Raw genomic sequence first — 23,526 nt, 5'->3', positions numbered from 1 at the left:
CAATCAACACTAGTACCCTTTTCTTCTTGATTTGTCCTTCTATCTTGATGGTTTGAGGAGTGGTAATTCCCGCCAATGCATTACAAGATATGGTCGGATTCATTTCTTCTTTATCTAGGCTTTGTTCCTGGAGTATATCCTCTTTTTTTGACCTTTCTTGCTCCTTTTCTTCTTCCTCTTCACAATCTATGTAGAATAATTTCTTCTCAGCACACTTATGACCTTTAGTTTATTTGCTATCATAGCTGTAACAAAGCCCTTTTGCTCTTTTTTCTTCCAATTGTTTTGGTGTCAACCTTATAGGTTGTGGAAGACTAGGAGAAACCACACTTCCATCTTTATAGTTGAGAGTGGTATGCTTCTTGGTTGCCATAATTTTGCTTTCCATTTTTCTTGCTAACCTGAATGCCTTCTCTAATGAATCAGGTTCCCAAAGGCGAACATCATGTTGGATATTATCCTTTTAAAGACCCTATGAAAACATCAATCCTATGCTCCTCTAGAATATCTTTTACCCTTATGTTCAATTTTTGGAACTCCTCAATGTGCTCCATTATTGAACCCTTTTGTTTGAGACTTATTAATTGGCTAAAAAAAGTGTTGCTTTTTGTATCCTCATAATGTGCTATCAATTCTTCCGTAAAAATTTCCCAAGTGATAAATTGTTTACAAGAGCAAAGCCATTGATACCATACAAACTGATTTGGTTCCAAATATAAAGTTGTTGTACGTACCTTTTGTGTGTTTTGCACATTATTGAGATCGAAAAATTGCTCCATTTGTAATATCCATGTTCCGGGATCCTTGCCATCAAACTTCCTCATATCGATTTTTGGAATATGGTGCATTTTTTATCCCACATTAGAGTCTAAGAAATCATGATTAACATTTCTTTTATTCGCATCATGAGTTTCCTTTACTACCTTTGCACCATTGGTAAGTATTTCTTGTAGAAAATTTGTCAAATCTGTCTTCAAATCTGCCATGCCTGTCTTCAAATTTGTGTTCAAATCTATCTTCAAGTTGTCCATCTTAGCTTCCATGCCATTCATTTTAGCTTTCACACCATTCATCTTAGCTTCCACGCCATTTATCTTAGCTTCTGCTAGCTTTTGTGATAGTGACATTTGTTGCACTTGTTCTTGTAATTTTGATATATCATGTAGCATTTCTTCCTCTTCTTCATGAGTCATGCTAGAGCTTTCAGGTTCCTTACTAGGTGTTTTCATTTTCTTTCCTCTGGGCATCAGTTACCAATAATAATTCTCTACTATGCCCTTTGAATTCCTTCAAAATAAATTTTCAAACCAAGCTTAAGCAAAAATTTAAGAAAATCTACACACCTTTTTTCACTTTATAGAAGCTCGATATTGCCTATGATGTATCTCTGTACTTTCCAATCATCTAGTTCTAAATTTGTGACCTGCAGTAGCCCTCTGTGTCCTCTTTCCAATGCCACAAGTCTGACCCAATTTGGATTCTCCAAGGAAGAGTTATGTGAAATCTCCCACAGTGACTTGATTATAGACTAGTTGAGTAGAGGGAACTTGTACGACATGCCACGCGTCACTATTTCGACCTTTGGATCTGAAAAATGCATACAAGAAACTACAGTCCGTCCTCTTTCTGTACCTTCTTACGAAATTTCAATCCTATCCCTAGAGAGAAAGTTATGACTATTTTCCCCAGGTCACCTGTTTGGAATGTAATTCAGGATTCTGCAAAAAGACAAAATTCCTCAGATCATATCTCCGCAAATATAGCACAAAAAGCTCTGAAATTTGGATCTGAGGTTCAGTGCGATTTTTTCTCAAATGGTTTTTTTTTCAACTTCTGAAACATCACAGAAAAAAAGTTATAGCAAAAATTCCATGATGACCTGTTTGGAGCAGCAAAACCCTAGAATCCAAAGCTCCGATACCAAATGTTATGAAACCAGCTCAAGAAAAGATAGAAAAGATAGATCAACGCCTTAGAATTCAGCCTCTTCGATGGGGAAACCTCCTTTACATTACATAAATGAACAATTCTTGGATGATTCAAATGACAAAACCTCCTTTCTATATATAGGAGTCTAAGGAGTCACAATATAACCCAGCCGACCTAACAATAATAATATAAAGCCACAAAAATAACAATAGAGGGATTATATGGGGCACAGTAATAACAATATGGGGATAATAGGAGCAAAACAATATTAATAAGGGATGCAACTACAATAGTAATGGGGTAATTACTAGTATTATAGGGACCCAACATATGTACATGTTAAACATCATGGTAAACCTTAATAAGTGGGATCAAAGTAATGTTTTAACATTCGACCATTGACTGGTCCTTCTTCTGCTTCTGTGCCATCCAAGTTTTTGAGAAAATAGGTATTGTTTCCTTGTAGGGCATAGATAATGTATGGTCCTTTCCATAGGAAGTCAAAATTCCCATATTTCCCCTTATCTTCTTTCCTGGAATCCCATCTTAGCACTTTATTTCCTAGGTGGAAATCTTCTGCCTTGGTTCTTTTGTCAAATATCTTCTTGAGCTTTTCCTGCCATATTTGGGATCTTTGGTACACCTCCTCTCTAGTCTGTTATAAATTGATGGTCTGACTAATCCTTCTTTGAATATCATTAGGTTCCACTTGAGCTTCTTGGAGTAGTTTCATAACAGGAACTCCTAATGATGAAGGAAATACAACTTCCATGCCATATACTAATTCATAAGGACTGGTGCCAATGGATTTTTTGGTTGTAAGCCTGTCTGCCCATAGTGCATTTATCAGTTTCTTATGCCAAGTCTTTTTATTTTCTTCCAACAATTTTTTAATGATATTAATGAGGCTCTTGTTGGAAGATTTAGCTAGTCCATTCCCTTGTGGATAATAGGTTGTGGAATGGCCCAAGGTAATGTGGTACTTGTTGTAGAAACTGATCATCTTTCGTGATTTAAAAGCTGCAACATTATCAGTTATGATTTTAGTAGGGCAGCCAAACCTGGACAATATATTGGTTTCTAGGAAACCTATGATCACTGTATCATTGGCCTGTCTGGAAGGGATGGCCTCTATCCATTTAGTAAAATAGTCAGTGGTGGTGAGTATCCATTTGTGTTGGCTAGAGGAAGGAGGATGAATTTCACCAATGAAGTCAAGACCCCATTGTTGGAAGGGCTTTTTAGTAGAAATGGGTTTTAGGGGTAAAGGTAATAGTTTTCTCTTGCCCTCAAAAATTTGGCATTTATGGAAAGAAGTGACAAATTTCTTCACATCAGCAAACAAGGTTGGCCAATAGAAACCAGCCCTTAGGATTTTATTTGCAGTTTATTTCCAGTAGAGGTGTCCACCACAGTCTCCTGCATGAAATTCTTGAAGAGCTTTGTCAGCTTCATTTTTTAACAAACAATTTAATAAAATTCCTTCATGATTTTTCCAAAAAAGAGCATTATCTAGAATACAAAACTTTAAAGCTTTCATCTTTAAAAACCTACTTTTTGTTCTGGATAACCCTGGAGGAGCCTACAGGTTTTGTAACACATAAATTATATCAGCATACCAAGGTGAATCTGAAAAGGCCTGGCTAATTTGTGGAGTCGCCATCTCATGTTCGTCATCCAGTTCATTTATGTCCATGACTTGACAATTTGTTTCTGCCATAAGTTTGGCCAATCCCTGTCCTTTTATCAATTTTGTAGGTTTTATTTCAATATCATACTCTAAGATGGTAGCAATCCATTTACCCCTTTTGCCTTCAATTCCATCCTGAGTCAGGATGTCCTTGACAACTGCATTTGGTACATAGGCTATCACATGAGAGTATAATATGTAAACTTTGAAGTCTTTAATGGCTTTAACAAGTGCAAAAGCTTGTTTTTCCATGATCTTGTATTTCAGTGATGTATCTCTGAGTGCTTTACTAAAAAAGGAGATAGGTTTTTCACATCCTTGGTTATCTTTTTGTAATAAAACAGTTGCTATAGTATGTTCTGAGGCAAAAGAAAAAATTATGAAGTCTCTATCAAATTGGGGGCTTGTAAGGACCGGTGTTCTGGTTAAAGCCATTTTGATTTCTTCAAATGCTTGTTTGGCTTCTACTGTCCATTTTATACTTGAATCCTTTTTTAACATATTATTAAGTAATCTAATGAGTTCTGCTAGGTTAGATATGAATCTTCTCAAAAAGTTTATCTTCCCTAAGAAAGCTTGAAGTTCTTTGATATTTCTCGGATGAGGTATCTGTAAAATTGCTTCTATTCTGGCAGGGTCAATTCGAATGCCATCCTTTGAAATGATATGACCTAAGAGTTTACCTTCTTCCAGGCCAAACAAGGATTTCTTTGGATTTAAAGAAATACCATATTTTCTGCATTTTAAGAATACTTGTCTGAGATGGTCCAAATGCTGCTGATCTGATTTAGAAAAAACAGTTAGGTCATCCAGATATATGACAAGAAAATCATGAATCTCTTTAGCAAATGCAATGTCCATTGCCCTTTGGAAAGTAGCTCCTGCGTTTTTAAGTCCAAATGGCATTTTGATATACATAAATGTGCCCCATGGTGTTGTAAAGGAAGTTTTTTCTTGGTCATCAGGATGAACCAGAATCTGGTTATATCCTGAAAATCCATCTAAAAGAGAAATCCTAGAAGAACCTACTACCCTTTGCAAAATATGGTCCATCTTGGGTAAAGGATAGTTATCTTTAAGGGAAACCTTATTCACATTTCTCAGATCTACACATAATCTTATTTCCCCAGTTTTCTTCCTAGTAGGTACTAAATTAGATACCCACTCTGAAAATCTTATAGGTGCAATAATCCCTGCTTCATACATACGTTTAATTTCTTTTTCAATCAATGGTAGTAATACAGGGTTGATTCTCCTGAGTTTTTGTTTGAAGGGCTTCTGGTCTTCTTTCAGAGGTATAGTATGCTGAATTATTGAGGTGTCATATGATTTCAAATCCTCATAACTCCAGGAAAAAACATCCTGGAATTCTCTCATAAGTTCAACATATTTTATCTTCTGATCAGGTGGTAAAGACTTTGATAGTTTTATCATCTTTGGATTGTCTTCCGTTCCTAAATTATATTCTTCAATGTTTGCCTTTAATGGTTCCATCTTTGGTTTCTTGGGGATATCATTGGAATCAAAGAGGTCTTCTAGAGGAGTTAATCCTTTAGGCACATGATTGTCTTTTAGGTGAATGACCTCTGTTTCTTCTTCAATTATCTCATCATGGTCCATTTGTTTTAGGTCTTGAATTTCTTTTCTAGTGAATTTTGTGGGGTGGAGCATTTGAATTGAACTTTCTTCTAACATGTTGGTATCTACCTCATCTATTTGTTTGTAGTTACTGTCTGTATCAACATCTATGTAACTGTGAGAAAATTCTTTGTCTAAAGTTAAAAAATTATTAATCTGTTGATCACTTTCGAAAACTTGCCAGTTCTTCAGATTGTCAGGGATAGCTGGTCTATGCCTAATTTCAGTAGTAAACTGATGATTAGGTTCGAAAGGTAATTTGTAGGTGCTGGAAAACATGGCCAGACTGTGAGCATGTAAGTTATGTTTTCTAGGCACTACAGCAAGCTTAGTTTCCAAAAAAGTATTAAGAATCTCTATGATTGTTCCTCTATAGTATCCTAATCTAGGATCCCTAGTTAAGTACTCCCCTGTGATCTGTTTAATGATTAATTCTGAATCTCCTATGACAGAAACCCTAATTGCTCCTAATCTTTTGACAAGTTTAAGTCCTAGCAAAAGAGCTTCATACTCTGCCATATTATTGGTGCACCTAAAATTTAATTTGTAGGCATGGCCTTCAGCATGGTCGTTTTCTAAGTTGTGCACCCAAACTCCTGCCCCTGCCCCTAATTTGTTGACTGAGCCATCAAATTCTAAATGCCATAGAATTTCATGCACATAATCAATGTCAGGGGTGGTGGGAATTTTTTTAACAGGGGGATTTAGTTTTTCATTCTCATATGGTTTTCCTTTGTTATCTGATTTTTCATTTGTATCTGAGATTTCCTGAATCTGAACACTTGATTTTCCTCTTTTAATTTCTTTTGGTTCTACTGCTAAAACTTGTTCAATGTTGGCAGGATTGGTTTCAGCATTGTAAAGAATAAATGAATCCATATCGGAGTGTACTGAGTAGATGGGGAAATTTTGTGGTTTCTCCTAACTACTTACTACATATTTCATCAGTGTTTCTCTGTATAGCTTCTTAGGTTGGCCAAAAACTGAGATAGTAGCATAAGACATGTCCAATTGAAGCGATCCCTGAAGCTTAGCACCCCAGGACCTAGATAATAACATTCCATATTTTGGTGGTATATCTGCTACTACTATATCCATTAGGATTGTTTTTGCAGGGTATTGAACCAATGATATACACAAGTCTTTTATCAACCCTAAACATCTCACCTGACTAGAATCAAAAGAAAAGAGGTCTTTGTATGGTCTAGTGATGTCTAGGTCTAATTTCTCCATAACAGACTTGGGCATTAGATTATGAGATGCCCCAGAGTCAAACATGGCATTGTGAAGGATTTTATCATGTATATTCAAGCTCACATAGAAGGGAGGAATACTTCCTTCTAAATGTTTCCCATTCACTTCAGGGCCAAAGATTAATTCTAGTTGATCATCAAAAACATTAACAGAGTCTTCAGTTCAAGTGATTTTAAGTGATCTGTTGATTTGGCTTCGATAGGCATCATGCTTAGCTAATTCAGACAATGGAATAGCTATCTTTAGTTTTCCTACTTCAATTTCTAGATTGAAGGGTTTTTTAGTTTGGGCTTTTTTGTTTCAAAGAGTGGGATTCTCTCTGTTTTATGTGTTTTCTATATTGTTCTCCTTTTCAGGAGTGGGGTTAAGATTTACAGTTTCTCCTAAATTGTTTTCTGGAGGTTCTTCCACAATTCCCTTAGAAGTAAGGGGAGTAGAAGAGTCTCTATTATTTGGCTGATTGTCAGACACATCTACTATTATTGGATTAGGTGGGTTATTGTTTGATCTAGACAAAATTTGTACAAGGGTAGTAGCTGCTTTACCTTTGATAGGCTGTTTTGGAGCTTTCTGTTTGTTGGCTTCAGGAACATCAATTCTTCTACTCCTTAAGTTATACTACTTGTGCACTTCGTAGATGGCTGTGTCATATCCCTCCTTAAAGTCAAACGATTCTCCTGACTGAGTTTGAAATTGTTTGAGAATGTGAGCCTATTGATCATCTTGAGTTAGGAAAACTTCTCTTTCATTGTTAAGTCCCATCAGATTTATCTGAGTATCTTCTTGGGGACCCTCAGAGCTGGAAGCTTCTATGTAATTTTCCTGGAAAGGGGCTCTAATGTTTTGATCTAGATCAGTCTTTCCAGGGTTCTGGTTTTGGTTTTTTCAGAAATTAGGATTCCTCCCTGTGTTGGTTGGCTGACCATCCCAAGGGGATTTTCTTTCTATTGTTTCCACTCTGTCTCCTAGTCTTTCCATCCCTTTAATTATAACATCCAATTTCTGTTCAACAGGTGAAGTTTCTTCTTTCACTGGTATCCTTCTTTCACTTCTAACCTTGGCTCGTTTAGACATCAGGTTGGCTTCAACACTGACAGCTATACTTTGCATCTCTTCCAAAGTTCTAGGGGCTCATTCCCTTAGCTAAAAGGCCATATCAGAATCAAATCCATCTGGGAATTTGATTAGGGCCAAATCAGGTGGGGGTCTGAGATTTTGAGGAATGGCATTGTAGACTGTGTTGAACCTAGTGCAGTAATCCTACACAGTTTCTTGCGTTCCTCTCTTGAGGTTTTCATACTCGGATAAGATCTACAAAGGATCTTTCTTCTTCTCCCAACGATTCAAGAATTGTGTATAAAGAGTTTCTAGGCTATCTATGTTGTTTGCTCTTACAACCCTAAACCAGGTTCTGACTTCCTTAGTTAGACTCTGAACAAATATCCTCATTCTTATATCATCAGCATCTATCTCATATATTTCAAAGTAGTCAGTCATTTTTTTGGTATGTTGTTGAGCTATGTAGGTACTAGTACCATCGAATGGAGTGATTTTACTTTGGTAGTCTTGAGGCATGGAACCTAAATTGGTTGGTAGAACCAAGGGGGTATACCTGTTTGCCATGGTTGTAGGTAATGATGGAACAACAGCTAAGGTAGGGGTAACAATGGGAATTTGGGTTGTGGATGGAGTGGTAGAAGGAGGGGTTTATGGTGGGGTGGTTTGGGGTTGAGATGTATTAGGAAATGGTGAGGAACTAGCAGAAGCAGCAGTGATTGTAGAGAGATCAGGTGTTCCTTCAGAGGTAAGATCAGATTGTATTGAACTCTGCAAATGCTTGTTAATTGAGGAACTGACAGCTTCAAACCGTAACTCTTCAATAAACATTGGGTCTGGGACCAAGTCAATCAATTCAGAGTCTGAAGATGTTCTAAACAAAGAAGTCTCAAATTTCTCATCAAAGGGTTCATCCTCAAGATAAATCCACCTAACAGGACAGGATCTTGATCTGTAGGTGGGCCGAGAACTAGCAGTACTTTCTTGACTTTCCTGTCTCCTAAGAATTCTGGGGATCAGATTGGGGTTCTCAAACACTGGTGGTGGATTTGGATTAGGATTTGCTCTAGTGTAACGAGTCCTTTCTGAAGCCAAGTTTCTTGGTTTTTATTTTCTAAATTAATTTCAACAACAACTTCTATGATTTCTTTAAGATGCTTCATATTTGAATTTAAACATTCCTAAAGATTTGTTTGACTGAGGAACTGGTTCATGTTCAGTTCATAAACTAAACCAGAGATAGACTGAAGCAGCATTCATCTACTTATGCACTTGCAGAGCAAGAGCAGTTCGAAGGCTACCTAGCTAACTTCAAGCTCTGTCTGTAGTTTATAAAGTGAACAACAATAACAACAAATTTTCATTCCCCAGTGGAGTCGCCACTATGTAATCACTCAGATTTTCCTAGAAGTTGTAAGAAGAGAAAAGGGGTCCGAGGTAATCACAAAACAACTTTTAAGTACAAAATCTAACCAATATGTACTCAGAAAGGGCTCTCTCTTTAAGGTTTAGCTTTGTTTTATAAGGTTTTTAGGCTAGTTATGAAAGCTTTGGGACTTTGATTGAGTTTGTTGGTGAAATTCAATAGAAGATGGGTATAACTGAATATTTTAGGCCATTGGGCTAATGGAGTCAAAAGAAGATGGCTCAACTGGATTTGGTTTCTCAGCAAAGGATGGTTTCATAGGGAAATATAGCTAAACAGAGAGCAAATGATGACTTGAAAGGATGAGATGGGCCCAAAAGTGAAGAAGGGAAATTAAGGATCCTTCCACATGTCTTGAGAAGAGGGAATTTGGATAATCCCCAGTAAAAATAAATTAAGGATTTTTTACTAAATGACTTAAATGATAAACTAAGAAGCAGGAGCAATTAAGATTTCCTTGCCTATCATAGATTAGAGGAAAACATTAATAATAAAAACGATTGGAAATAGATTGCACTTAAGCACTTTCTGAATTAAGCTTTTTCGTTTTAATATTCAAATATGGAACATAATTGAAATATTTAAACAAGAAAAAAATAACACATAAGTTATAAAATACTTATTTGTCTGATGTATTGCACTTGAATCTTGTGAAAAGTCCTTTGTATCAATTCTACATCTAGCCAGCCATGCAAGATTTGGTCCAACAACATTTTATTCCAAATTAATCAGTTTTACAGAAATGTCTAAGAATCCACACTCAATACTCTGAATGAGGGAGTATTTATACAAAAATTTTACAATAAAATTTATCATAACAAAGAGAGATATATTCTAGGGTGACTAATTATAAGTTACATGAAAATAGAGATACATGGTCTCGTAGATAGAAGATAGAGTAAACTGATGGCTTGTTGTCCCTGCTTTTGTGAATGTGCTGAAGGCAGGCCCTAAGATGAGGCATCTTGCTGTCTTCCTTGTAAATCCGTGCTGGCTGTTTTGCTTTTCACTTTCTCACTGATACACTTTGACCTGTTCTGATACTCTTTACCTATTTGATCCTTGTTCATCCACTTTACCCTCATTGACTGTAGTAAATAATGCAAATTTACTTTTTTACCAAGGATAAATTTACAAAATATCTAGCATTTCTACCCACCATTTTTCCTGTGGTATTCTGGTCCTTTGGAGTTTCCTAAGGATTTCATCAGTCTCGGTGTACTTGAAAAAAGTGGGCTGCACCGGAAACAAACGCTTTAACTCATGCTCAACATAGAAAACGTTCTCTAGACTGTCATAGAGAACTCTGCCTGTAGGCAGTGCCTTTGGTGCTGATGTACTAGTTGATGAACTTGCCAGATTATCTGCATATTGATCCAATTTGTCAACATAATCTATATGCCTCATTAATTTATCATTGATAACTAAAGGACTGGTTAGCCCTTCATTCTGCAAAATATTAAACTTCTTCATGAAAGCATTGATCTCCTCCTGCATGTTTTGGCATCTTCTTTCCAAATTTTGCATTAGAGACCTTTTAGTCAATACCTTTTTCATTTCCAGAATAGTCCCTGTTCTGTCTTCAATGCCAATTTCTTCCAGCTGATACTTGTTCTTACTATTCAAAAAATTTATAAGCCTGGTGGCTTTTTCAGGCATCCTTCCTAATTCTTCCTTTTTCCTCTAAATTTCTTCCAGTGCTACCTTTACTAAATCAATCTGTTCAAATATTATTTGTATTGATGGCCAAACATCATTTATTGCCCGAGTTTACCTTTTGCAACTCTGAAACTTGGAGTTTCATCTCCTCCATTGATTTTATCAATTCCTCTGTACTTAGACCTGAAGTTCCTGCTAGTGTTGTTCTTGTATCTATACCTGTGACTGCTTCAGCTGTGGCCATAAGGATATTGGGTGCCAAAGTTGTTGCCAGTGTTGAAGGGACTGTAGTGGAGACCATGGGTATCACATTTGGTGGCTGGGAGACCGACTCTGCCTGCTTGCTTTTGAGTGATCTTTCTAACTCTTGCTCGGTCTCGTTCAGTCGTTCATTAAGCTGTAGGAGCAAGTCCATAAGCTCCTCTTCAGACTTTTTTGGAATAATTTCTACAGTTTGTGGATGTCTGGATGGGGGTAATTTTAGCTGCTTTCTCAAGGCAGCTATGTCTTCATCTTTTTTCTTTATTAAGGCTTCTACAGCCTTCACATCCTTTGGATTATGTCCTAATCCAATTACTAACTCTTCCAAAGATTTAATTCTATTATCCTTAGCCTGTGAGGAGGCTCTCTCCAGTTGTAATTGGGCAGTTGTATTATTTAGAGAATTCTCTAATCTTTGGGCCATCATGGCCTTACCTGTCAAAGTTGAATATATCATTTCTCCTGTTTGCCTGTGTAGCTCAATTTGATCCAAGGGATGAATATCTTTGGCCATGACCTCAAAATTGGTTTGAAGATAATCTACAATTGTTTGAGGTTTCTGCACTTTAGGTTTGAAGAGGCTCATTTCCATCTTGCCCTCCTTGATGTCATAGGCTGACATCAACCTGTTCTGATTAGTGGGAGCCATTTTTAAGTATTGATTGTTGACCTGGATTCTTAATGGCTCATTCCCGACTTTTATGTTTTTGAATTTCTTTTTAAAATCCAGATTCTCATTTCTTGGAGGCTTAAAGGATGATACTTTAGTGCTCTGTTGTCTCTCTAACTCCTGCCTCTGTGAGCTAGAAGGTGTCCCACCTACTGGGAAAGTCTGGTGACTGTCTACACCTTCTCTTCTTTGGCTTTCTGTGGTTTCTTCAAAAATTTCCTCTTCTGAATGAGGATTTAGCCTTTTCCTTTTAGCACCAGGTTGGTCTGATAGGCCACTGGCAGGGGTAGCTACTTCCCTGTCTCTCTTTTTGTTCCTTTCCTCATTCAGAGGAGTTTGCAAAATTGGGGGTTCTTCCTCATTAACTTGAGTTGGTGGAGCCTATGTTTGAGCCTGCTCTTGAGAAGTTTCAGGTTGTTTAGAAATGACTGATTGTTTTGTTTCTTAGGTGCTAGTCTCTGGTCACTTTCTCTTGGATGTCCCTGAGAGTGGTGTGCTGGTATCCTGTGAGTGCCTCTGAGAGGTGTCAGCTGTAGAGGCACTGATCTCTGATGCTGACCTTTGAGATGTATCAAACTGTACCTATCCAAAAGAATCTAGGTCAAGTGTTTTTTCAAGATCCTTCATCACATTTTCTATATTAACCTGTTCAACATCAGTTTCCACTAAGGTACCTTCCCTCCATTCATCCATATTGGAAAATTGTTCAATCTATGGAATTTTGTGATGTATGTATGGTGATAGTCTATTTTTCATCCTTCTATCACAGATGAAACTATGGGGATCATAAGGAAACCAACTAAAACTTTTGTGTAGTTTAAGTTGATCTTCTAGAATTTTTTCTGCTTCTTTCCATGCTTCCCTAGTGTTGCAGATGAAAGGGCCTAATTGGTTCTTGATTCTGAGTTGTGCTTTCTTTTTGGCTTTGTGGAAATGAACCAAGTCTGAATTTATCATTTGTCTAAAATATTCCAATGCAAACAGTCTCATTGAAACATATCTCGAGAGCTTGAATGGGGAAAGCTCACATCCATATATTCTGATTTTTGTATGGTTCTGGTATAAATACTAGTCACCCACTTTGTGTTGTTTGGAGAGCTGAAGGATCTTCTTAATGTCACCACTGATTCTAGGAGGTGAAACCCTTGTTAACAAGGTAGTAGCTGGATGAACAAACTAATCAATGAACTCATTATAGGAGTAAGGGTTGGATGGACATTTATGAAAGATGGAAGTCCAAAAGATGACAGACCTTGGATTACCCTTGGTATCCAATTTTATGATAGGAAATGGGAAATTATTTGACTGATAATAGAGCATGAGGTGATATATAAAGGTGGTATATTTGAAAACCCTTTCATTCTCCAGTCTTATGAACTGGTCATGAATTTTATTAGCAATAAATGAGGCATAATCATACTTAATAGCAGGAGGTTGGCCAGGGGTAAAGATAGACATCAACACTAGGGTTAACTCATCTACATACTCACTAGTGTTGAATCCCATAACTGCAGATATCATATCAACAATGAGTTTACCCATATCAATGAAGAAAACTAACCCATAAGGAGGAGGACTTGTGGTCTGATATTTCTCTTGTATAAAAGTCTGACGGAGACGATTGAGTTCAGATGGGGACATTTTGGTGGATTCTTCAAGTAAATTTATGATTGAAATAGGAGTGAGGGCTTGACCTGAGTGAAATTGGAGCATTTCATTGATTGACTCAGCAGTTATTGGGAAAAGGACTGTTTGGATGGGAGACATAACTGCTCTGCGGATGGGGTCATAGTTGGCGTGGCATTGATGGATTATATCTAGAAAAATATGGACAGAGGGAAGAAAGTATATGGGAAGATTGGATTCCCACAGTCCTATGACATCACGGCCATTCAAGTAGTTATCTCTACATTGGAAAAAGACTTTGAGGGGATTTTTATCAGTGGTAGTGATTAAGTCTTTTATCTAGAAGTCCTTATCTGCGAGAGGCAGATAGTCTAAATCTCGATGAGGAGCATTAACAGGTGCAACATTCAAAGCTACCGGGGTTTCCATTTCTGGTTCTTGTGGTTTCAAAAATGGAACTGAGGTTTTCTTTGTGAAATGGGCAAAGAAAAGGGTCTAGGGAACTTAAATGACGAAAGTAATAACTGAATTATAATGAATTTGGGCCTTTTTCGTCAATTTACAGTGGAAAAAAAGTATTTGCAGGGTTTTTTTCGGGAATTGGGGAAATACCTGTTTTTGGGGAATGAACAATGAAATGCAAGTACTGGATATTGCTGAAGGGCTCTGGGCTACGTCGGTTGCGAAGTTTGGAGCAGGTTGGCAGCTGAAAGCTTAAACTGGTTGACCTCGATGTCTTTGCATGGGCATACAGGATTGCAGGATAAAACAGTGAAAACAACTTATTTGTTTTATATACAAAGTCAGAGTTGGCAGGCTTTAGAATTCGAATGAGTGGCATCAGCGGCAAAACGACATGATGTTTTTTTGTTTATGGGAGGGCGGTAAATGGTTTCATATTGCACCGCTTATGGGGAAGGGTGGTATTTTACATTGGGCCAGTGATTCCATAGAAACAGTAACGCGTGGCAAGGTACTATGCATAAAACTGCTTTGTGATCACATGCTAACGTGTGGTCACAAAGGGTCGTGCGATATGCATTGTGGTCATCGAATGTCAAGGGCTTGATCAAACGGTGGTCAGGGGGTATGAAGTGACAGGGGTTTAGTGCAGGCGGGTCTCGATATAATTAAGTATTATTTAATCACATCAGGGATGGCGGGATTGGCTGGTGAGGTTATTAATTAACCATGAGGGTTAATTAATCCCATTTTGATGTTGCGGGGGGTTAAGGAAATTAATTAGTTACTGATTAACTAATTAATCCCATATTAAAACGTGTTACGGTTATAATTAACCAGGGGCGGGATATATAGTATTTGCGGGATTTTTACATAATTAAAGTAATACGGGAAAGGGTAACTTTTACAAGGGATTTATAAATTAATATGTTAATAGTTAATTTATGAAATGAAAGCGCTAAGTATAAAACGTTTAAATTGTGTTTTTAAACTTAGGCTAAAGTGAAAACAATGGTTTTTTATGGAAAATTTTGTAATTTTCCTAAGTAAAATAGGATTTTACTTAGGAAAATCTTATGAAGGGGAATGAATGATTTTTATGAATGGTTTAAGTACTTAGGCTTTATAAATTATTGGGCCGAGGGTCCAGTCCCTCTAGAAGTCAGAGAAATGCTCTGAGCCCCTCTAACTTTGTAAATGTTGTTATTACTTAGGGGAAATTACTGAAACTTAAGGGGAAAATGGATAGGGAAATTAAGTAATTTGACTTTGTTTCTTTCATGGGCTCCATCCAATGTAATTTGTGCTTTGTCCAAGTGATGAAAACAAAATATTTAAGCATTAAACTTAACCATTCACCACACATTTATTCTGCAACCATCATCTACTTACCCTACCTACTTTATCCTAGCATTTTCACTTCTTTATTAGGGTGCACTTAAACTAGCAAACCCTTCTCTCACTTTCTTTTCTTTTACATAATGATATCTATCTAAATCTACACTTATTACATACAAGGGCACAGATTAAACTGTTGAGCTCCTTTTTTACTCTACCTATCTACTTATCTTCCAATATTACACTGTTTGGTCAGATATTGATTCTCTATTTCTAAAACATGAAATTGAAAAATGAATTAGCCAAGTTTAAACTATTTGACTATTCATGAATTGTGGCATATGTGACAAACTGCACACAATTTTTATTACAAAAAAGTAAAAAGTAGTGGCATTTAGACTTGCACACTTTCCTAGTCTTTCTTTTTGTTGGGGTTCATTTTCTTTCATTTTTTGACCATCTTTTTATTCTTTTCACCCTTTGATTTTACTTTTACGGTATGCCCTCTTTACACTTTTTTTTTTTTTTTTTTTTTTTGAAAATATGGAAAAACTTTGTAACAAGAAAAGGTATGAACATATTACATAGCTCATCACGTCAATCATGACATATGACACCTATTGGTATAGGGTCCTAACAGAACCAACCACTATTGACTTAGCCAGCGTAAAGGCAATTCATATTGAGAACAAGGGCAAAAGTGAAAGAGATGATCAGTCCAGAAAACCATCGTTCAAACCTCCCAATGGAAAATCTAAAGCGAAATGGAAAGGAAAGGAGAAGAAGATGGAAACATCCAAACAAGGAGAGAGGCTGTATTGCAATCACTGCAAAAAGAAAGGCCACAATGACGATCACTGTTGGAAGCAGCACCCAGAAAAGCATCCAAAGAAGTATGGAGGAAAGGGCTAGCAAAAGAGAGTGTCGACTATGCAGCAAGACCTTGGATTGGATTCGGGAGATGAAGCATTAATCACAGCAGCAGGAAAACAAGGTACTCTTACAACTCATGTTAATTCTGAATCGCATGAAGGCACTAGTTCTGTAGATGAGTCCCTTTCTAATGATTGAAATTGAATTGAATTGTTTCATATCAGAGTTGTTGTAAATCATACTAAAGTTGAAACTCTATTTGATACTGGATCCCAAGCAAACTTAATTGTAGAATCCCTGGTAAAGAAACTTGGCTTAGAAACAAAACCACATCTGAAACCTTACCCGCTTGGATGGATACATGATAAAGCAAAACTAAATGTAACCAAGCAATGTAGAGTCAAATTTGTGACCGCTTCTAAGCTAGTGGATGAAGTAGAACTTGATGTAATACCATTGGATATTTGTGGCATGGTGTTAGGGAGTCCATATCTGTATGATAGAAAGGCAGTCTTTTTCCGTCATGAAAACAAATACCAAATCACAAAATATGGGGTAGAATATATAGTAAGGGCTCATCAAAATAAAATCAATGCCAGCCTTGTAAGCGTTGGACAGATGAAAAGGCTGGTGAATTCCAGTAAGGGTTGCATGTTGATGGTTGTAAGGGAAATAGAGGAAGAATTCGCTGATGCTTTCCAGGGTTGTAATCAGGAACATAAACAGGAATTATCTGAATTAATTTCTAATTATGATGAGATGTTTCATAAATCGAAGGGATTACCTCCGAAGAGGGGAATCCAACATGAAATCCATTTGCAGCATGATGCTCCTTTACCAAATATTGGCATGTACAGGATGTCAACCATTGAGATGAAGGAAATCAAGAAACAGGTGCAGGAACTGCTGGACCAAGGGGTCATCAGGCCAAGCACTTCTCCGTGCGGATCACCAATTGTCTTAGTCCCAAAGAATGATGGCACATAGAGGATGTGCGTGGATTACCGCATGCTAAACAATATCACGGTGAAAAATCGCTACCCTCTTCCATGCATTGATGAATTGTTAGATTAGTTAAAGAATGTTGTTTATTTCACAAAATTGGATTTTCGCAGTGGTTATCACTAGGTCCGAATTGCAGAGCAAGACGTGTGGAAAACCGCTTGCAAGACCAAATAGGGGTTGTTTGAATGGATGTGATGCCATTCGGACTTTGAAATGCTCCAACCACTTTTATAAGAGTCACAAATGATCTCTTTTGGCCTTTCATTGATGAATTTGTTCTTGTATATTTAGATGATATACTTGTCTTTAGTAAGAGTTGGGTTGAACATGTGTGTCATGTAAAGAAAGTGCTTGATGTACTGAAAAAGGAAAAACTCTTTGTAAAATTGTCAAAGTGTGAATTCGGGAAAACCTCTTTGGGTTACCTAGGTCATATTGTTGGTCATGTTCAGTTAAATATTGATCCTTATAAAGTTGAAGCAATTGTAAATTAGCCTAAACCTACTAGTGTAACCAAGGTCCGTAGCTTTCTAGGTGTAGTCCAGTATTGGAGGAGATTTATTGCCAATTTCTTTGTTATTGCAGCACCTCTACACACATTGACAAGTGTAAAACATGTCTTCCAATGGGGAGGAAGACAGCAGAAGTCCTTCGAAACATTGAAGGAAAAGATCAGCACTGCACCAGTCTTAGCCTTACCCGATCTCCAACAGCCATTCGAGATCAAAACCAATGCTAGCAGTTATGCCATGGGAGTTGTACTGATGCAGCAAAAGAAGCTGATTTGTTACCATTCTGAGAAGTTTTCTCAAGCTATGATAAACTATCCCACTTATTACAAGGAGCTTTATGCCTTGGTGCAGAGTGTGAAAAAGTGGAAACACTACCTGATCAGCAAGGAGACCATCATCCATATGGATCATCAACCCTTACAGTACCTTCAGTCACAAACCAAGTTGCAAAAATCTTGTCATTTCAGGTGGATGGGTTTTCTTCAACAATTTCATCTGGTAATAAAGTATAAGAAGGGCACTAGCAATAAAGTGGTCAATATGCTATCTCGCCCTCCTATTTCTGCTTCTATTATTTTGCATAATGCTTCGTTGTCTTTTGAGAGTTATGCTGAACAATATGCTAACGATGATGACTTTAAGGAGATTTATGCAAAACTAACCCATGGTTCACAGATGGACAACTATCATTTACAGGGGAAACTGTTGTATCACCTTGGTAAATTGTGTATTCCCACAGGGGAAAGAGTACATGTAATCCAAGAGGCCCACACCTCTCTTGTGTATGGACACTTTGGTGTCAAAAAGACTTTATGTCATGTACAAAGATTTTGTTTTTGGCCTCATATGAAAAACATTGTGGCTTGCTATGTAAAGGGTTTTGTGATGTGTTATGTTTCAAAGCCCTCTAATAGAAAACTCGGGCTCTACACACCACTCCCTATTCTGAGTTGTCCATGGGAAAGTGTGTCAATGGACTTTGTAGGAGGTTTACCTTTGTCTAAAAAGATTCACAACTATTTGTATGTTGTCGTTAACTATTTTAGCAAGACGTGTATTCTTATGCATTGTAAAAAACAGATCATTGTAGAGTAGACTGCTTCTCTTTTATTTCAGCATGTTTCGGTCCATTTTGGATTACCCACATCGATTGTGTCAGATTGGGACTCTCGCTTTCTTAGAGAGTTTTGGACCAGCTTGTGGAGGATGATGGACACCAAATTGAAAAGAAGCACAACATTTCATCCACAGACCGACAGAAAGACAGAGGTTGTCAACCATACTGTGGTACACTTGCTACGAGGCTATTGTGGGAAACATCCCAAGTTGTGGAATGAACATCTCCCATATGTACATCGTTCCTACAACCGAATAGTGCATTCATCTATGTAGCGTTCACCATTTGAGACATGCTTTGGTTACCTGCCAAAGGACCCTTTTGATATGGTCTTTGGAAGGGAAGATGGCTCCAGTGGATGTAATGATAGGGACAAAGCTCAGCAGTTCATTCAGCGAATCCAATTGATTCACCAATCAATAGAGAGTAGTTGGAGAAAATTCAAGCCTGTTACAAGGCTCAACATGAAAAACACTGAGTCGACCACCAATTCCAAGTGGGTGACAAGGGAAGAAGGGAAGAAGTTGAGACCAATTCAGCATGGTCCATTCACCATATTGGAGAAGATTGGAAACAATGCCTTTCGTCTTGATTTGCCAATTTATATGCAGATGTACTCAGTAGTGAATGTAGAGAACTTAAAGCTGTATGAGCCAACATTGATCATGGATACAAATGAGGTGGGAATAGTTCCTATAGTTGATGATTTTTCTCTAGAATATCTCGATGAATTATCGGAAGACATCATCCTTGACAAAAGGACCAGGACTTCATAGTGAGGAGATGTGGAATACCTTTGAGTGGGTTTTAAGGGAATGCACCCCAGCAAGGCCAAATGGTTGGAGAAGGAAAAGGTGAGGGAAAAATTCCCTCACTTGCCAATTGACTAATGAAAGCTTTTGGTGGTCCAAAAGCTCCTCAATGGGGAGGATTGATCCAGGTGGATCTTCAGATACAATGGCATGGAAAATCTCAAAATTCAAAGTGGCAGAAAAGCAAGTATCCTGACATCAAATCCAAGTACTCGTCACCCTGATTCCAACGGTGTGAATGACACTCCAGTCCGAGTCCGAGCGATGAAGTTGTGGCAGAAATATTTTTCCTAAGTTCCTTTGAAAATGAGGCATTTTCTCTTAAAAATGGCTTTAAGCTTTTTTAAAAGGAAAAATCGCAATCAGAGGATCCAAAAGGGGCGGAATTAAGAAGGTGTAGTGGAACACCCAATCAGTGATCTCTGATTAAATCAGAGTCGGGGGAAAGCGATTAATGATTGCGATATCGGGACTAAGACCTGCGATTATCGATCGGATCGACAGGAGCGATCGGATCGGCGGGATCGGATTCGGCGAAAGACCAAGACCCCGGGCTATTGCATATGCTGATGCGATCGGCCGACGCTGATATCAGTGATTGGCAGATCGACGATCAGCGAGCGACAAAGCCTCGTTAATAGGACCAGTGCACCCACGATATGCCAATTGCGATAGGGGAACTGGACCCGATGGATTTATAGGTCTGATTTGATATATTTTGAGGTCCAGCCTTTTGGATTTTTCAATGTTTTTTGTGTATATTGCTTGAGCAGAAAAAGGCTATTTTAAAGGGTTAGTTGTGCCCGTCAACCCTTCTACCTAAACGACTTCTATTCTGAATGAACAGACCCCCGATTTGCAAGCGGCTTTGTGCTATAAAGCCCGGTGAATGAAGAAAGCACGGGGGGAAGGATTTTCAGGCAGGAGAGTTTTCAGGAGGGCCGATAGTGTATTTTGTCTAATTTTGGACAAATCTTATATGTTTTCAACCCCTTTCATCGCCACGGATGCATTGGTGTTATCCATTTCTCCATCTGAGGTCTCCATTTCACAGCTATTGTCCAGAATGGAGGTATAGCCTCTTTTTATGTAAATTGATGAATGTATTCTCTTCTTTTCAAGCCATTTAATATATGAAGGCCTTCCCATTGATCGAGCAGGGCATGGAGACGTAGTCCGATTTGGACGAACTCCTTTATCAAGTCTTGTTGTCTTATTGTTGTGCCTTTATGTGTTCCTTCTTCTTTTCTTGTGTGCACATTAGATTTCTGTGTTAAGATGCAATTTCTACATGTGATTCTTTTCATACATCTATAAGCAAAAGATCCCTGGATCATTTATGGTGTGTCACATGGAAGTGTAGGAGGCGTGACAAAATACTGTGTAACAAAACTCGGTCAAAATAGATAATTTTTGCGACTAAAGTCTGCAATTTATCTCTTTGGTCAACCCAAGTCAAAGTGTCCGGATCACCTCAATTTTTGTACCAAAAAATACATCCTGCCAAAAGAGAAATATGCCTAGAATATCGAACCAAAATTAACCCCAAAAAGTCAAAGTCAACATTTTTCAATGCTAGTCAAAGTTGTAGTCAAGTTCATATTTTGGCCACTTGTGATTTTCGTCCTCTTTCTCCTTCACACGTGTCAAATGAAGCCCTACAATTTCAGATAAGTTGAACCCAAGAATAGAGATAATATTGTGCAATGAAGTGTGTCCAAATGAGCATGAAGTCACTTGAATTTAGAGGCATTGGAAGAGGGCTAATTAGCCTCTTCGATTGACCTAATCAAATTGTACAATTGTGGGCTTCAATTCAAAAATACACTTTCCCATGTCTGATTCAAGTGCTTCAAAGGTTAATCTTGGTCCTCTTGGAAAGAATAATTTAATGCAATGGTTGGAATGTATTATGTCAGCATGTCATGTGCATCCCTTCTCATCTCTCCTTGTCTTTGATCATATCATGTTGAAAACTCTCCATTCTAAAGAAAAAGAATTGTTGTAGGGGAGCTCCAGCTACCACCCTCACTCCATCACCATTGGCGAGACTCAACTGCCACCTGAAATCATCATCATCATTAGGGAGCCATAACTACCACTTGAAACTAAAGACAACGGGTGAGATTAATCCACCCCAATGTTTAGGGATCACAATCTGTCCCATAGTCCCTGGAAATATCTAAGATCAACTTGCCATAGGTAAGGATCACACTCTACCATAATATCCTTAATTGTCCATACTAACCCTAAAGAGTCAGATGGTAGAAAAATTTCATCCACCAACTTGGATGAGATCCACCTACTAAAATGGGTAGGGATCACACTATATCTCAAGTCCCTCATCCCATTAGCCAGATGGGGATGTTATCCCACAGAGTGGGTGGGATGTTAATTGGGTCATACTCTGACTAGGGGATATCTTAGTTCTCTACACCCTATCGGTCAAAGGTCTCTCATCCCCAAGAGCTCGTCAACTCAATTCCTCACCTTGGGAGCTCAAGCAGGGGGAGAGAACTGCTTATTGTTCTAATTAGCTAGGACCCTTATCCGAAAGGGTCATCTCAACCTATCTAATATGCTCTCTAAATACCAAGAACTTCCCTTTTGGTAAATCCTTGGTGAGGATATTAGTTATCTTCTCATATGTTGAAATGTGGAGGAGTCTCACATCTCCTCTCTTCACCATGTATTAAATGTAATGATACTAGATATCAATATTCTTGGTCTTGTCATGGAACACAATATTTTATGACAAACAAATCCTACTCTTGTTGTCGCAATAGATAAATGTTATGTCCAGGACCTTCTCAAATAGCTCTCTAAAGAACTTCCTCAACCAAACTGATTGACAACTTGCGAGGTTGGTTGCAATATATTTGGCCTCAATTGTGCTAATGGCTACTAACTTCTTCTTCCTGCTCACCCACAATATTATGAAAGTTATAAGACTAGAAAAACATCCATAATTACTTTTCATATTGACAACAATGTCATCTGAATCTAAATATGTATATCCATGTATTTTAACATCTCCAACAACATATCTTAGTCCAAGGTTAATAGTCCCATGTAGATATCTCAATACATGTTTGGAAGTGACCCAATGTACATGGTAAGGCTCAATCATAAACTAGATCAAAGTGTTAACTTTGAAGCACATGTCATGGAGAGTGTTCACAAGGAACATCAGAGCACCAACCGATTGTCTATACTCTAAAGAGTAATTTTCTAGGTCTGGTTCACCAACCTCTCCACATAGCTTTTTGAAATTCAACTCCACAGGCGTAAGAAATTACTTTCATTCTACCATGCCAATTCTCTCTAAATGTTTCACAACCTATTTTCCTTGTGAAAGGAAAATCTTTCCCGGTCTTTGTCATACCTCTAATCCCATGAAATACTTCATCAAGCCAAGGTATCTCATCTCAAATTTAGTAGCCCAATATCTCAAACATTCAAGAATGAGATGCTTTGCACCAGACAAGAATAATTCATACCAAAATGAGAGGAATTCCTTGGACCACTTTGAATTAAAATTTTGGATCGACACTACTCTTTGTGAATCCCAACTTCATCAAGTAACTATCAATACAGGCATATTAAGCACAGGGGTCTTGCTTCAATTCATAGAGAGATTTCTTCAATCGGCACACATGGGTCTTCCTGTCATGAACTTTAAATCTTGGAGGTTGTTCAACATGCACTTCTTCTTAAAGAAAACTATGCAAGAAGGAAGTATTCACATCCATTTGGTGAAGAGTCCATCCCTGACTGGATGCAAGTACAACAATATATCAAATCATGATGTAGAGAGAAATTGGATAAAATATGTCATCATAATCCTTTCCCTCTTTCTGGGAGAATCCTTGTGCTATGAACCTTGCCTTGTATTTTTCAATCCTTCCATTGGCCCCATGCTTGAATTTGTAGATCCATTTTGAATTCACTGCAGATTTTCCCTTCAGTCTCAGCATAACATCACATACATCATTCTTCATAATTGACTCATATTCTTTGGCCATTGGAATCCTTATAGACTTTCTCTTCTACAACTTCTTTAAAGGTGGGAGGCTCAACTTGAATCATATTTCTCGTAGCTACAACATATCCTTGGTACCTGCATGGCTTCTTTCTCTCTCTAAATGTTCCATGGGCAGCAACATGTCTCTTGGCATCTTGAAGTTTGTCATGAAGC

The sequence above is a fragment of the Pinus tabuliformis genome, chromosome 7, assembly GCF_031772625.1.
Source record: "Pinus tabuliformis cultivar Carrire ecotype Pingquan chromosome 7, CPIR1, whole genome shotgun sequence".
NCBI classification, from domain to species: domain Eukaryota; kingdom Viridiplantae; phylum Streptophyta; class Pinopsida; order Pinales; family Pinaceae; genus Pinus; species Pinus tabuliformis.
The sequence above is the reverse complement of the archived record's forward strand: the minus strand, read 5'-3'. Positions refer to the sequence as shown.